This window comes from Poromitra crassiceps (genome assembly GCF_964638095.1).
Source record: "Poromitra crassiceps genome assembly, chromosome: 3".
Classification (NCBI taxonomy): Eukaryota; Metazoa; Chordata; class Actinopteri; order Beryciformes; family Melamphaidae; genus Poromitra; species Poromitra crassiceps.
Window position 1 is genome coordinate 42,409,385 of NC_139625.1, and position 17,500 is coordinate 42,426,884.

The 17,500-nt window shown below is 44.5% G+C and overlaps 1 protein-coding gene across 3 annotated transcripts in view; it reads right to left on the reverse strand.

Moving 5' to 3' along the window:
- runx3 (RUNX family transcription factor 3) overlaps positions 1 to 17,500 on the reverse strand; it is a 91,088-nt gene that overhangs the window by 71,994 nt on the left and 1,594 nt on the right. The window lies entirely within an intron of this gene.

Here is a 17,500-nt window from a genome sequence, read left to right on the forward strand (position 1 = left end):
CTTGTAAAGATGTCTTAGAGAATTGAGTCATTTGTCTTGGTTTATGTAGGGAGCGTTGTGTTGTGTGGGTCTGTGTTTTATGTAGGGAGCGTTGTGTTGTGTGGGTCTGTGGCCGGACCATTGATGCCTATTTATCAAACCGCCATCCACCATCCTAGCACTCTGACACCAGCACCCGCTCGCCTCTGTTGGATTGTGGCGCAGGTTTATGAGGTCATCGCCACCCATCGCATCACCACCCCACACCTCCCCAGCTCCAGTCAGCCAGTGCCAGACGGTGGACAAACTGTAGCATGTGTTCATGAAGACAGTACCTTCACCACCTCAACCAATGATGTCTCACTCTCTCTCTGTCTCTCTGTCTCTGTCTGTCCGTCTCTCTCTCTCTCATTGTGGCTCAGCTGTGGCGCATGTTTATGATGTCATTACCCACCACGTCACCACCCCCTTGCCCAGCACAGCCCCAAGATATGTCAGCTCATGTAGGCTTTGGTACTTTGCACTCGACGGGTAACCGCACACACCTAGTATAAGGGACGAGTAATGCCCAGAGACATTTATAGATACACAGCACAGACACCAAGATTGCAACCAGACTGTGTGCAAGCCTTTTCCTCTCTGAGCTGCTACCCTGACTGCTGAAGCCTTTTCCTCTCTGAGCTGCTACCCTGACTGCTGAAGCCATCCAACCTCCCAGCAGTTGAACTTCCCCGTGTCTCTAATGGAGTCTCTCTGTCAGATCAAACGGCTCCCATTGATGAGGAGAGGAGACAGATCGCAGCGCTGGAAGCCTTTCAGTCTGACAGCCCAAACACGTTTGACTGGCAACGCAGCCTGCGTGCGCCGCCGACTCTCTCCCTCGCTCCAGATCCCACACAAATATAGTAGCGCCACCAGAGAGGGGAAGAGGGGGTGTGGGGAGGCGGCGGGGTGTGGGGAGGGGGCGGGGTGTGGGGAGGCGGGGTGTGGGGGGGGGGGGGGGGGGCGGGGTGTGGGGAGGGTGCGGGGTGTGGGGGGGCGGGGTGTGGGGAGCCCAAGCCCGCCAGGCTCCCAAAATAAGTTGCGAGGCGTCCCTCTCTCGCACAAAGGCGAAGCCCCATAACTCAGTGTTTTCTCCAAATGAAATCGCATGTGAGCCCAATATTAGGAAGTGCGCATGGCTTCCAGCAACCACCGAGCCATTACAGCGGAGCCTGTAAACCACATTTTCACCAGCAGACAATGCCCCTTTGTGCACGCTGTGTGGCGGCTGTCCCCGTCCGCTGGAAGCCCACGAGAAGCGCGGCACATTTGAACGGGGTGGAGAATGGCGTGAAGATGCGAAGAAAGGGGGGAAGAGAGAGGGAGATGGAGAGGCATGGATGGAGAGGAGTGTCAGGTTGACATCTCTGCTTAATTAGTGGCAGTCGCGTCAGGAGAGTCTGCCCTCGTTTAGCCCCGTGGCGAGGGGGACCTTTGATGTGGTTGCGCACGGAATGCTGTTGTTCATTCCTCCCTGCAACAAAAGCCACATGTTTTTATTTGCTAAGGCTAGGCCCTGTTACTTAGAACTGCCAAGGAACACGCTGAGGTATGTGGCCAATGAAATGAATGGCATGAATGTTAACCAGCAAAAGTGCAGAAGGGACTCTACCAGCTATGCACTGTGCCAAAGGTGTTTATTACATATTTATATTTTAATCTTTCTAACATGGAGACAAAGTACCTGCGTCTCAATCATTCCTGCTCTCTGTGCCCGTTGCGGCTGGGTATTGGCAAGGACCTCACGTGATGCATATCACGATACATGGGTCAGGAATCACCATACGATTGTATCACAATGCATTGCGCTATGATACATATTGAGAAATATTGGAATACTCTACATAATTTCCTGAAAATACAACTGTACCACCTGGGCCGTGTAATAAGTATGTTACATCACATTGATAACTCAGAAAAATGTCAAAACTTTTTAATTAAAAATTTTCATTCTAACTTTTTTTCTTATTTTCAAATTTGTAGAGTTGCACACAGTGTCACTGAAGACACTGAAATGTAGATCCCATACACTGAAAACATGAAAATAATGTATATAAGTATTCTTATTATGTCATTGAACACACAGCTGTGCAAAATAAAAATCAATACAGTGATATATCGGGATATTTTTTGAAAATCGATACAGTATTGTGAAAAAAATATTGCCGTATCCATTTTATTGCACAGCCCTGCATGCCTGGACTGCAGCACTGGAAAAAAATCACATGCACACACACGCACACATCATACACATGCACACACATGCACACACCATACACATGCACACACACACACACACCATACACATGCACACACGCACACACCATACACATGCACACACCATACACATGCACACACCATACACATGCACACACACGTACCATACACATGCACACACACGCACACACTATACACATGCACACACGCACACACATCATACACATGCACACACACGCGCGCACACACACACACACACACACACACACACACACACACACACACACATCATACAAATGCGCACACACGTGCACACACCATACACATGCACACACCATACACATGCACACACCATACACATGCACACACTCTTTCAACTTTTCAACTATTGTCTTCAGAGTGTGTCCCTTTAAACTCCTTTCATCACTGTGAAGGGGTTTTAAAACAAGGGGTCATCCCAGGTTCTGTCACACTCACTCAAGTGTAAACGCCACTTCAAAGAGCTCCCAGATATTGAATTAGCATTTATTTCCCTCTTCAGAGGAGCTCAGCCTCCATCTGACTCACCACACAATCCAACCAAGACTCAAGCAGTGACCCAGCGCTGCTTTCCTGACAAGTGTCCATGCCACTTTCCTCTGCAGACGTGAGACAACTCTTGGAAAGTACTGACTCGGCCCTCGGGGCTTTTCATGGTAAGGAAACAAGGGCGTGGCCACACTCAGCCTGCGAGCCAAGCAGCTCAGGAGAGCACTTAGACACATAAATCGTTTTATCATCACTCGTAAATCCCCTCTTTTGTGCAGTAAATGATTACTGTCAATCAATCCAATTCAGTCCAATTGAGTTCAAATTAAATCAAAAGAAAATGACTCGTCTCCAAACGTCACTGAGCCTTTGTGCAGTCAGTGGAGAGAGTGAATATGCATTGCATGCAACTCCTCTCTGATCCCTATGGGCCCCATTCCCAGATCTACATTAAGCAAACCTAATTCAAGGCTAAAACCTATTTTCAATGGAGTCCCTCCATTCAACCCATTGCCGGAGTCAAGGACTGAACCCACCCCTGTGTGTCCGAGGTGACTGAATGTTTCCTCTCATCATCTCGGCTGCTAATCACTAGTGGCGTTGCCCGTGTACAGTTAGCACCCTGCCCACGTGGGAGCTAGCATAGCATAGCATAGCATAGCATGGCATGGCAGGGCTTTGCTCCCTTTGACGCAGAGCCCGAGGCGTCCATTGAGGCTTTGCTGTAACTGCACACTAATCCCCTGATTGCTGTGTTTAGGCGCGGCACGTCGCTGCTCCACGTCAACGCGGCCGCGGCTAACGACGGGCTAACGACACAACGATGACAAGGAGCGTTTGTAAACCAAATCAGTAGCCTGGAGTCTGGCTGCCTGGTGATTAGCTTAATCAAACTCTACTGACTGAATGACTGGCTCACTGTCTGCCTGTTGTGTCATTACACTGATTAAAGGGGAAACGTTGTGCTCATGTCCGTCAGACTTTTGCTCACTAACACAAATGTCTCTCTGCCAGGTTGGCTGTGTGGCTCAGCTAGCGGTCCCTCACACGCTAGATCAGAGGGTCCCAAAGTGAGGTATGGGACTCTGGGGGTCGCGCCAGGGGCTCCCCATCAAAATAGGGAATAGTTTAATTTCACTGTTATTTCACTCATTAGAAGTTACCATTATCATCATAGGTTATTAACACAGACATGGAATTCTATGACAAGTCATCTAACAACTAAAATGGGGTGAGTTAGGGTAACGTCTTATCAAACAGTGGTCTCTTGCCTACAGTAGGCCATATTTGAGGTCATTGATATAAAAAGGTTTGGGAATCCCTTTTGCCCACACAAACAAGATGTAATGTGGATGGTGCTGCTGTTGTGGGTCTCACACGCTTGCATCTCACAGGAAAAGCCCTTTAGTTTGAGTTTTCAGGCCTGTCACTAGGAGAGAACCACACTACACAGTAGTTGGATTCATATGTTTTTCAAGCATGAAAACATAAACTGGCACTTGATAAAATCAAGAAAGCAGTCACCAATATTTCAGTTAAATCCTCTGGTGTTTCGTCGAGGTTCTGGGTGTGCTGGACTAAGGCATGGAGAGAGCATATGTTAGCCCTGACCAGCTATTACGGTGAGGTCAGACAGCAGTTAGGGGGTGAAAACATCACGGTCATCATGTTGACATACACTGCTCCTCTCTGACTCAGCACTGGGGCAAAAATCAGGCCGCTGGCTTCTGTGTAGTTGTGTGTGTGTGTGTGTGTGTGTGTGTGTGTGTGTGTGTGTGTGTGTGTGTGTGTGTGCTTGTGCGTGTGCGTGCATGCATGCATGAGTGCGTGTGTGCAGTGTGTGTTTGCGCGCATGACGCCTCTGTCCGTGAGAAGAGTGCTGGCTCCAGACGGGGTGCCCTGGCAGACAGAGAGGGGCGAGACAATAGAGAAGAGATGGAGGAAGCGCTTCTGCTGCACAGCTGAGGGGGAATCCCTGGCTCTGGCCCTGGCCTGCTCATTTCTAGGGAGCCAATACAGAAGTGAGTAGTAGAGAAAGTACAGGCCCGCTGAAGTGTACTTCAGGGCAAAGCTGGCACATAAAGGGAAATAGATAGTGAACGAATTACAGGGTTCCTACAGGTGCTGGAAATCCTAGAAAACACTTGAATTTTAAAGCAGATACGGGTAACTTTTGAAACTAACCTAAACTAAATTTAATATCATCGATTTCAATCTTGTTTTTTCTAAATGCCTGTGCACTGGTATGCACGTCCATCCTGTGTCATGTCTGTGTGAAACTGGTTGTAATTTTTGTTCCCGCCGGCAAATAAACCAAACCTTATGTTGTAAATAAAACAGCCGGGGAGGCTCGCTGATTCGGAGAAGCCCTGCCTGGCCTACCGCGGCTTGCCCGGTGGAGACAGCAGGAGACTCTTCATTCCGGGAGAACATTACCGCTTTTGTCCACAGGGTCCACTAAAATCAACATAAAATGAAAGTTCTTGATAGCTGCTTTAATGTGGTGTTTGAAAAGTGCTAGGATTCTGAATAAAGTTCTTGAAACTGCTTGAAATTGTAGTTCCAAAATAGTTCCATTTTTAGATAAAGAAACAAAATAAGTAATTTGTTGCCTTTTGCACAAAAAGAACTGCTTGAGCTTTGTGAAATAAGTGAAAGTGAAATATGTTGAATATATATATATATATATATATATATATATATATATATATATATATATATATATATATATATAATACATAATTTACCACAGCATATTGTGCTCTAAAAGCTTACAAATGCACCTTGAAAGTGCTTGAATTTGACTTTGGAAAAGGGGTAGGAACCTTGGAATTAGTTTTGTATCAGTGTGACTGGCTGGAGGCGTCTATTTGGCTAGTAAAATGTAAGCTTTATGAAACTTTACACTACAGGATCTTTTAGTCAAAACTTGGGTGATTACACTAAATGCTCATTTCAGTGTCCCCCATGTGCAGCACAGAGTAGCGAAGCACAATTAGGTGGCCATTACTGATGCAGTTAGCAGCACTGAGATGCACCCTCAGTTGTTTGTTCCCCCGATGAATAGGCCAAGAGAAAAATAAAATCCCATTTTTGAAATGCCATCTGTGCAAAAATCGATTCTCCTAAGTTAGAATTATGTTTGGGGGCAGGCTAAATGCAGCCCAGAAACGTGCCTTATTGCACCAAGGACAATTAACTGTATGTAAACAAGCTGGGGGAAACAAATTCTGGGAAAATAGAGAATCAAAAAGCATTTCATAGCCTGCAGCCTCTCACATCCTATCATTATCTGCATTTTTCCTCCACAGTAATTAACTTTTTTTCTTCTTCTTTTTCTTTTTTGTTGTTGCTTTATTGCTTATGGGAAGAGGGATGGGCTAGGGCTGTTTTGAGCCATGATTAAAGTTGCTGGTAATGAAGTGAAGAAGCTTCAGTCTGGACGAAGGATTTGTCTGTGAAAAACATTCCTTTTACTCTTTGATGGTGACAGGATGAGTTCCTTTGGGCCTCAGATCTTTGCTAAACTTTCACACATGATAAAATAACCCCTTGGCTTTCTCAAACCTGCGTTCCATCTAAAAAAAAACTCACTGTTTTCTGTTATGCTTCTGAACATGTGGGATCTCCATAGTCATTTCATGTGCTGTTGAGCAGACCCCTTGCCCGTCAATTTAAAGAGCAAGTATTGTGTGGATTCGAATACAGCTGTGATGCTACAAACCAAAATACACAGCGATCGATGTTGTGCTGAGTCATATGCAGGGTTTTTTCTCGCTGGTCTTACTGCGACACAAAGGATGTTGTTGACATATGTGTTTAACGGTATAGGGAGGGAAGGGGAGGGGTCTGAAGAGTAAGTCTTCTGAATCTGAGTCAAATTCAGGTCATAAGGGTGTTGACATCTCTAATTATTATACGGTATGTGGAGTTACTGAAACAAACGGCACTTTGTGGAGATGAAACAAATATTTTATTTTATAGTTTCCATCTCCAAATTCCATGCTGAACAATACAAGGGAAGTCCAATTGCAGCATAAATCTCAGTTAATAATATAAAAATTCACGTACGATTATATGTGTGTGTTGCCTGACCATGCAATAAGCTGTGGTGTCGGCCTGTGGTTTAGGGCGTTGGTTATAAATTTAAAATTGCGAGAACGGCTTATTCTTAATTCACTTGTCCAGCAAGCCTGGGATGAGATCATGAAGAGTTTAATAACAGTGATGTGGATGTAATGAATTTCAAATGAAGGCTTAATGAAACATTAGGAGCTCAGAAGTGAAGCACATTAAACCTAAAGGAATGACTCATCGAATTGTAAGAGCCACATCCGGTGTGCGCACGACCTTTTCAAAATGAAACCAAATCATCTTGTGATCATTTCCACCTTATTATCCAATTATCCACGTATTTCTGAATATTTTCCTCCCGACATGTTTCTGTTCCCATTTCTTTTGCACGTCAGAGGGTCCCAGTTAAAATAGAGCTCGTCTAGACATTAGAAATTCCACTGACATCCACTCGCATCGTATCCGGACTGACTCGGGACATTTCATGTCTCTCACTAAGGCAATTATTTCACAGCGCCACTCCGTAATTGTTATGTAAGACTATCGTACATCTTCGTTCCTTTTTTTGTTTCATGGGAGGGTGGCGAGCCAATGATATTCAGGATACGTTCAGCGAGTTCACTGCCTTTACAACTGCCAGGACCAATCTGAGGAGTGGGTTTAACATGCGGACCGACTCTGAATGAACTGTGGAAGGGAATGAGATGCTGATCTTAGCCCAGCCATGTGGAGCTCTCTCCCTGCCTCCTTGCTCCTCCACTGGCCCGGCACCAGTCTGCTGGGTTGCCATGTTCTTCCAGACTCTACCTCCAGTTTACTTTCCAGTAGAGTCACAGAAACATAGAGTACAGCACCATATGTTGGCCCAACCCTTCCAGAAACGTTTGTTGATAGAAGTTGCTCACCCTTTCAAAACACTTCCCTGGTTAGGACTCTTTTTCCCCAGTCAAAGAGACCTTTACAACATAAATCCATATTATCAGATTGGAGACCAGCCGCAGGGAATCTGGCCCCTGTGGTTGCTCCGTCGACCACCAGAAAATTGTATTTACTACAACACTTAGCGCGACGTTAACCTTGACCAGCAGCGAAATGCCGAGCTCGGTGGTCGCAGCCAAACTGTATAAGGGTGGAGGCAGGTTTGGGATTAGTCGACCACATAATCAGCACGCCGCTTTGCCTCCTCCTACCTGGAAGCCATCTTAACTGGCAACCCCTGAAAGTGTTCCCCGGCAAGCCGTGTTGACAGACGGTGAAAACGGCGAGACGGACCAAAAAGTAAATAAGTACCTCCAAACGTTTACAGCCCTAATCAAGTCCAGAGCGCTCCTCCTATCCACTGTGCCTTCAGAGTTTTATAAATAAAATTAATTGGAGACAGGGTTTCAGGGCCGCTCTGTGGCTGTCATGCCTTTTCTGTTATTTGCTTTCGCTTTAGAATATTGAAACTCTTAATATCTGGTTACAGATCTCAGCGCGCTCAGCCAATCTTCATGTTTTGGCATCGGAGCCGAGGCCTAACACTCAGCAGAAGGGCTTTGAATGGACTCCAATCAGCCTTTATTAATTTAAGAGAGGGGAAAAAACCTCACCACATGACTGTGTCATTAATAAATCCACCAAGGCCCAGCCTGTGTTTTGTCAAATTTATAGCTTCTTTTGTATTTGGAGCTACTGTACAGTGCCTTTTTATTCCTCAGTGGTTCTGTGGCTGAAAATCATAAATTTGATTTGGATTTGGGAATCCATTTTAGCACTGCATTCAAGAACGTCCCTTCCTCTCACTGTGCATGTGTCTCTCATGGCTTTTCCCTCCCCAAAGTTGTTGAACAAACCAGACCACCTCCCAGCAAAATGCACCAAAATAACCTCAACAAACCAGACCACCTCCCTGCAAAATCCACCAAAATAACCTCGCTACTACTGTGGTGAGGCATGGCGCGTTTCTCACACACAAACCCTGACTTCCATTCATACAGCGCAACAAGCCAAACATATAAAACCATTCCCACCCTAATAAACTGGGCCCTTTTTCTCTGCCACAAAGGGAGCTGGCTCCCAAGAGCGTAACACTCTCAAACGGACCCCTGTGTAAAGAGCCTGCTGGGAACCCGCTGGCCCTTCTGCGCTGACAGAAGCCGGGCCAGGAATATGACCCCTCCTCATAGGCCCAGTCACAGCTGCTATAAACCAGGTACCCCCACCTGACGCAAACACCGCGTGCTGCCAAAACGTCAGGTTCGGAAAACCCAATAAAGTTTATACAATTCTGCTTCACAGGGAGCCAGCTGCCTTTCTCTGGGTTCCTCCTGCTTTCTAAAGTCAATGAGGAAAGAAAGTGTGTGTCTCTCTGGCCAAATAGTGGAGTTGCTGTGTGAGAGCTAGCAGGTGTAGCCTCATTGTGGTTATTATCAGTGAACGGTAGGAGCACTGTGAGTCTGCATCAGATTAGCGCCTTGTGGAGGGAAGCTCTCTCTCTCTCTCTCTCTCTCTCTCTCTCTCTCTCTCTCTCTCTCTCTCTCTCTTTCTCTCCAGTTAGTGTACTAACCGTCAGGCAAGGGTGGGTAGTAGTAACGCACATGATTTTTTTAAGGAGTACTTTTACGTTCCTTTTAAACTGTTACTTCTACTCTTTACTGAAGTATATTTTGAGCCAGTGATCTACTTTTGACTTCACTACATGTGTCCACTCTGGGACAGATAGGGCCATGGAGGAAGAGTGAGGAAGAGAGGGGTAGAGAGGAAGAGATGGAGTGGGACATTGTTCATATCTCAATTATATCTCTCCTTATTTGTTTGATTAGCCTGTCCTGTCCCCCCCCTATTTTCTCCCCCAATTGTACTTGGCCAATTTCCCCCTGCTGCCCCGGTCGATGCTCCACCCCCTCTGCCGATCTGGGGAGAGCCAGACAAGCACCATGCTTCCTCCGACACAGTTGCTAGCCGCTTCTTTTCACCTGACAGCGGGGAGCTTCACCGGCAGGACGTAGCACGTGGGAGGATCACGCTATTCCCACCAGTTCCCTTCCACCCCGAACAGGTGCACCAACTGACCAGAGGAGTCGCTAGTGCAGCGACCAGGACACAGGACACAGCTTCCCATCCTGCTCTACTTAATTTAAAAAACGTTTGATCAACAAGAGCTGTTTTTCTCTGATTATTTTACACTGGCCCGCACACCCTAAAAAAAATATTAAAATGCAAAGTAACTTGTACTTTGAGTACCGTAATTTATTAACCAGGTACTTTTACACTTTTACTTGAGTAATGTTTTTATTGGGGTAATTGTACTTTTACTCGAGTATAGATTTTCACTACTCTACCCATCACTGCCCTCATAGTCCTACTTGTACCGTATACTGTATACGCCACTTGATGTGCCATGAGAATAACAGCTGGTCTGTGTGTTCTGTCAGTGAGTTGTGTGACATGTGTGTCTCGTGTGTGTGTGTGTGTGTGTGTGTGTGTGTGTGTGTCCCTCAGCTTCAGCAGGGGGACTGAGGTTTCTGAGGTGAAGCGTCCTCTCTCTTCTCACGCGAAGTGCATCAGATGTTGCACGTCACATGCTTGTGATGTGTTCTCTGTCTGCAGTGTGAGATAAGCCCACACGTACATCAGAGTTAGCAACATACAGATACCTAATACTGTATGGTGTGAGATAGTGTTTGTCCCGTGCTAATATATCCGCGATAATGCTAGTGCTATTTTAGCTATTTTAGTACAAATGAAATTAGGAGCGAAGAAGACTACAAAAAGCATGGTCATTAAGAACTAAATCGTTTTATTTTTTATTTTATTTTACTTATCATGATTCTGACACTTTCTTAGCAATTTTGGGGGGTTTGACCTCTTTTGTGTCATTTTGCCCTCTAGGCAAAATTCTGCGTACAGTGTAATACCTCTTGACTCCTGAAATGATGAAAACATTCTAATTTCCACAAGATTCATGTAGCATAGTATTAAAGTCAGCGCTGGGAAAGCCACACACTTATCCACAGACATTTAACAGTCTCCTTGATTTTCTCTAACTGTTGCTCTTAATTTCAGTTTGATTTGCGTCTGAAAAAAGAGAACCTTGGCCAAATTGCTTAGCCTGTGTAATGCAAGTTGTTAAAGTAACCGCTGGGGTATTTTGCTTACATGAGGTAGTCCCCATTTGAAATGCTTTCAGATTAAACTGGAGGATTTAATGACTGTTGGCCTTTGTTCTCTCACAGTTCGGTTTCAGTCTCCCCGACAGAAGGAATTGTAAAAGGATATTGCATATTCGCTAATGATTTCCAATGCTGATTACAGCTTTTAAATGCTTGTCCCTCCCCTGCCTATCTTTTTGTGAGCATGTCAGCTTTCCCTCCTCGCTACTGTATGGTTGTGCTGGAAATCTAAATCAGGCGACCAAAAGCACATTATATTATAGAGCAGTGATTCTCCAACCTTTTCATATCATTTTTCTTGTCAAATTTGATTTTGTCAAGAGCTCGAAATGATGAAATAATGGTGAAGGTTTACGATTAGTAAATTTGATAGGGACCCCCTGGAACCCCCTCAAGGACCACTGGTGGTCCCTGGACCCCACATTAAGAACCACTATATTAGAGGTTAAAGAGCCACTTTGGCAATTTTCAACCAGCATTGGATCATTATAATACCGGTACTATATACAATATGCAAATGAAAATGTTTAATTTCCCTCCATCTGGCCTGGACCAAAAGCTCCCCATTCATTCACATAACTTCCTAGTTCAAATGATGTCATAATAATTCGCAGAACTTCCTGGACCAAGTGACATTATGACATCATTTGAACCAGGAAGTGCTGCGAATGAACGGGGAGCTCTCGGTCCAGGGCATAATATACTACAGATTTTGTAATGATACAAAGCTGGTTGAAAATCGCCAAAGTGGCCCTTTAAAGCGGCTACAAAGACTTGCAGAGGGCATGAATACGATATGTGAAGTCAATGACACAGACGCACACAGTGATGTGTGTATGATATGTGAAGTCAATGACACAGACACACACAGTGACGTGTATGTATACGATATGTGAAGTCAATGACACAGACGCACACAGTGATGTGTATACGATATGTGAAGTCAATGACACAGACGCACACAGTGATGTGTATACGATATGTGAAGTCAATGACACAGATGCACACAGTGACGTGTATGTATACGATATGTGAAGTCAATGACACAGACGCACACAGTGATGTGTATATGATATGTGAAGTCAATGACACAGACACACACAGTGATGTGTATACGATATGTGAAGTCAATGACACAGATGCACACAGTGACGTGTATGTATACGATATGTGAAGTCAATGACACAGACGCACACAGTGATGTGTATATGATATGTGAAGTCAGTGACACAGATGCACACAGTGATGTGTATACGATATGTGAAGTCAGTGACACAGACGCACACAGTGACCTGTGTACGATATGTGAAGTCAATGACACAGACGCACACAGTGATGTGTATATGATATGTGAAGTCAATGACACAGACGCACACAGTGACGTGTGTACGATATGTGAAGTCAATGACACAGACGCACACAGTGATGTGTATATGATATGTGAAGTCAATGACACAGACGCACACAGTGATGTGTATACGATATGTGAAGTCAATGACAGACGCACACAGTGATGTGTATACGATATGTGAAGTCAATGACACAGACACACACAGTGCTGTGTATACGATATGTGAAGTCAATGACACAGACGCACACAGTGACGTGTATATGATATGTGAAGTCAATGACACAGACGCACACAGTGATGTGTATATGATATGTGAAGTCAATGACACAGACGCACACAGTGATGTGTATATGATATGTGAAGTCAGTGACACAGACACACACAGTGATGTGTATATGATATGTGAAGTCAATGACACAGACGCACACAGTGACGTGTGTATGATATGTGAAGTCAGTGACACAGACACACACAGTGATGTGTATACGATATGTGAAGTCAATGACACAGATGCACACAGTGATGTGTATACGATATGTGAAGTCAATGACACAGAGGCACACAGTGATGTGTATACGATATGTGAAGTCAATGACACAGATGCACACAGTGATGTGTATATGATATGTGAAGTCAATGACACAGATGCACACAGTGATGTGTATACGATATGTGAAGTCAATGACACAAACGCACACAGTGACGTGTATATGATATGTGAAGTCAGTGACACAGACGCACACAGTGATCTGTATATGATATGTGAAGTCAATGACACAGACGCACACAGTGATGTGTATATGATATGTGAAGTCAATGACACAGATGCACACAGTGATGTGTATACGATATGTGAAGTCAATGACACAGACGCACACAGTGACGTGTATATGATATGTGAAGTCAGTGACACAGACGCACACAGTGATGTGTATACGATATGTGAAGTCAATGACACAGACGCACACAGTGACGTGTATATTATGTGAAGTCAATGACACAGACGCACACAGTGATGTGTATATGATATGTGAAGTCAATGACACAGACACACACAGTGATGTGTATATGATATGTGAAGTCAATGACACAGACGCACACAGTGATGTGTATACGATATGTGAAGTCAATGACAGACGCACACAGTGATGTGTATACGATATGTGAAGTCAATGACAGACGCACACAGTGATGTGTATACGATATGTGAAGTCAATGACACAGACGCACACAGTGATGTGTATATGATATGTGAAGTCAATGACACAGATGCACACAGTGATGTGTATACGATATGTGAAGTCAATGACACAGACGCACACAGTGATGTGTATATGATATGTGAAGTCAATGACACAGACGCACACAGTGATGTGTATATGATATGTGAAGTCAGTGACACAGACGCACACAGTGATGTGTATACGATATGTGAACTCAATGACACAGACGCACACAGTGACGTGTATACGATATGTGAAGTCAATGACACAGACGCACACAGTGATGTGTATATGATATGTGAAGTCAATGACACAGACGCACACAGTGATGTGTATATGATATGTGAAGTCAATGACACAGACGCACACAGTGATGTGTATATGATATGTGAAGTCAATGACACAGACGCACTCAGTGATGTGTATACGATATGTGAAGTCAATGACACAGACGCACACAGTGCTGTGTATACGATATGTGAAGTCAATGACACAGACGCACACAGTGATGTGTATATGATATGTGAAGTCAATGACACAGACGCACACAGTGACGTGTGTACGATATGTGAAGTCAATGACACAGACGCACACAGTGCTGTGTATATGATATGTGAAGTCAATGACACAGACGCACACAGTGACGTGTGTACGATATGTGAACTCAATGACACAGACGCACACAGTGATGTGTGTGTGAACTCAATGACACAGACACACACAGTGATGTGTATACTAGGGCTGCACAATTAATCGTATTTTCATCGTCATCGCAATATGAACATGTGCAATAAACACATCGCAATGACTGCCTGAAACGCAATGAATAACAAAAGTGGTTTTATTTACATGCGTCATGCATTCCCACTCAGCATCTGATCATTTTGTCTTGTGTTGTAAATCCAGCGTACACCTTTCCCTTGCAACATTGCGCTCCGCCCCTCTGCCAAAGCCCAAACACGCTGTGTGTAGTTTCAGCTAGATTCAGTGTGTATTTCATTTCTTTATTCAGTGGGCATAGGCTATGTTTGGGGTCTATGTTAGCATTATTAAAGCAGAAAGACATAGGAACTGTATAGCTAATATGCATACTTTAATATTTGTTTATTTATCGCAAGTCGTATCGTCATCGATATATTGAACAACGTTATCGCACATTGCAGATTTTCCTCATATCGTGCAGGCCTAGTGTATACAATATGTGAAGTCAGTGACACAGACGCACACAGTGATGTGTATATGATATGTGAAGTCAGTGACACAGACGCACACAGTGATGTGTATATGATATGTGAAGTCAGTGACACAGACGCACACAGTGATGTGTATACGATATGTGAAGTCAGTGACACAGACGCACACAGTGATGTGTATACGATATGTGAAGTCAGTGACACAGATGCACACAGTGATGTGTATTTGATATGTGAAGTCAATGACACAGATGCACACAGTGATGTGTATATGATATGTGAAGTCAGTGACACAGATGCACACAGTGATGTGTATATGATATGTGAAGTCAATGACACAGACGCACACAGTGATGTGTATATGATATGTGAAGTCAATGACACAGACGCACACAGTGATGTGTATATGATATGTGAAGTCAATGACACAGACGCACACAGTGATGTGTATACGATATGTGAAGTCAGTGACACAGATGCACACAGTGATGTGTATATGATATGTGAAGTCAATGACACAGACGCACACAGTGATGTGTATACGATATGTGAAGTCAGTGACACAGATGCACACAGTGATGTGTATATGATATGTGAAGTCAGTGACACAGACGCACACAGTGATGTGTATATGATATGTGAAGTCAATGACACAGATGCACACAGTGATGTGTATATGATATGTGAAGTCAGTGACACAGACGCACACAGTGATGTGTATATGATATGTGAAGTCAGTGACACAGACGCACACAGTGATGTGTATATGATATGTGAAGTCAATGACACAGACGCACACAGTGATGTGTATATGATATGTGAAGTCAGTGACACAGATGCACACAGTGATGTGTATATGATATGTGAAGTCAGTGACACAGATGCACACAGTGATGTGTATATGATATGTGAAGTCAGTGACACAGACGCACACAGTGATGTGTATATGATATGTGAAGTCAATGACACAGATGCACACAGTGATGTGTATATGATATGTGAAGTCAGTGACACAGACGCACACAGTGATGTGTATATGATATGTGAAGTCAATGACACAGATGCACACAGTGATGTGTATATGATATGTGAAGTCAATGACACAGATGCACACAGTGATGTGTATATGATATGTGAAGTCAATGACACAGATGCACACAGTGATGTGTATATGATATGTGAAGTCAGTGACACAGATGCACACAGTGATGTGTATATGATATGTGAAGTCAGTGACACAGATGCACACACTGCAGTGATGTGTATATGATATGTGAAGTCAGTGACACAGATGCACACAGTGATGTGTATATGATATGTGAAGTCAGTGACACAGATGCACACACTGCAGTGATGTGTATATGATATGTGAAGTCAGTGACACAGACGCACACAGTGATGTGTTGACTCGTACAGTAAACAGTGAGGAGACACAGGCAGGCCGATCTGGTAGTTATAGAGAAGAAAGGCGTTTGGGGCCGGGGCCTTGTCAAGAGGAAACTATAAACGGCGTGGTGTCTGTAGGAGCTGTGAGAACACTGGGACATCATCCCCTGTCACTGCGGTGAGTTCCACTGGGGATATCAGAGGGGCGCTCTCTCATGTGAGCCACAGATGTATGTACTCAGCGTGTCTGCGTCTGACTGTGTGTGTGCCGAGGCTCCAGAGATTTTTACATATACTCTGCAAACAATTAGGAGCTGGTAGTGCTTCTCCTGTGGCTGTCTCTAATTAACACTGCAACCAGGCCTTCATGGGGAAGGAGATTTTCCTGCCTTTCGGTGGCTGTCTGTCTCGGCGGTTTGCACGAGGAACAGTGGGAACAACTGAATCCCCCTGGCCCCCATCAGATTAATGAGTCCTCTGTCAGCGTGACATGCTGCCGGTGCAATGACATGTGGAGGGGATTTTTCAGATTGATTGCTTGAGGAAATCTATATTTCAAGAGGTTTATCAACAACTTTTCAAAATAAACTCGCCAAATAAGACTAATAAACATCAGTCATAAACACAAACTGCTGTAAAAGTCTTGACGGTTTCTTCTCCTTCGACTTTACCTAAAGGCTTTGCCGCTTCCAAGTGAAGGCTGTCTCATTGAGATCGCCATGGCAACAAATGGCTTCTTCATTAAGGCTATAGTGTTTAGCGTCGCCAAGTAGTGCACTCACCTCACCACACAGACCAAAAGTAGCTCCTGGAAGTCAAGGAGAGTGAAAGAGCTTGTTTTTTTTCTTGTCTCTTTTATTGTATTGCTGTGTTCCAGTAAAGGGCCCAGTCACTTGGAGCCTGTGAGCTGGTGTTCTCAGAGAGTTTCACTTGATAATGAATGTCTGTGGTGAGAATCCCATTACGGCCCCACTCCATCAAGTCTACAGAGCACACACAGCAGCAGCGGGGGAGGCTAAGGCCTTTAACGGCCATATCAGTCAAGTAGATGTGGGCTACCGTACAGAGCAGTTCCTCCTTTCCTCAAACTCCTATTGTAACGTATGAGACATACGACACGTGCTACATAGCCATACATGTGGGTAGAGAGATGCATAGAGCAGTGGGGTCAACGTGGGGTCCGGGGACCACCAGGGGTCCTTGAGGGGGTCCCCAGAAAATCATTATTTCATTTACAAGAAGTGAACACAATTAGAGAATGCAGAAGAATGAGTGTTTTGATCATAGTTTCACTGTTATCTCTCTACCTACAATACAGACAGCCGGTTATCTCTCTACCTACAATACAGACAG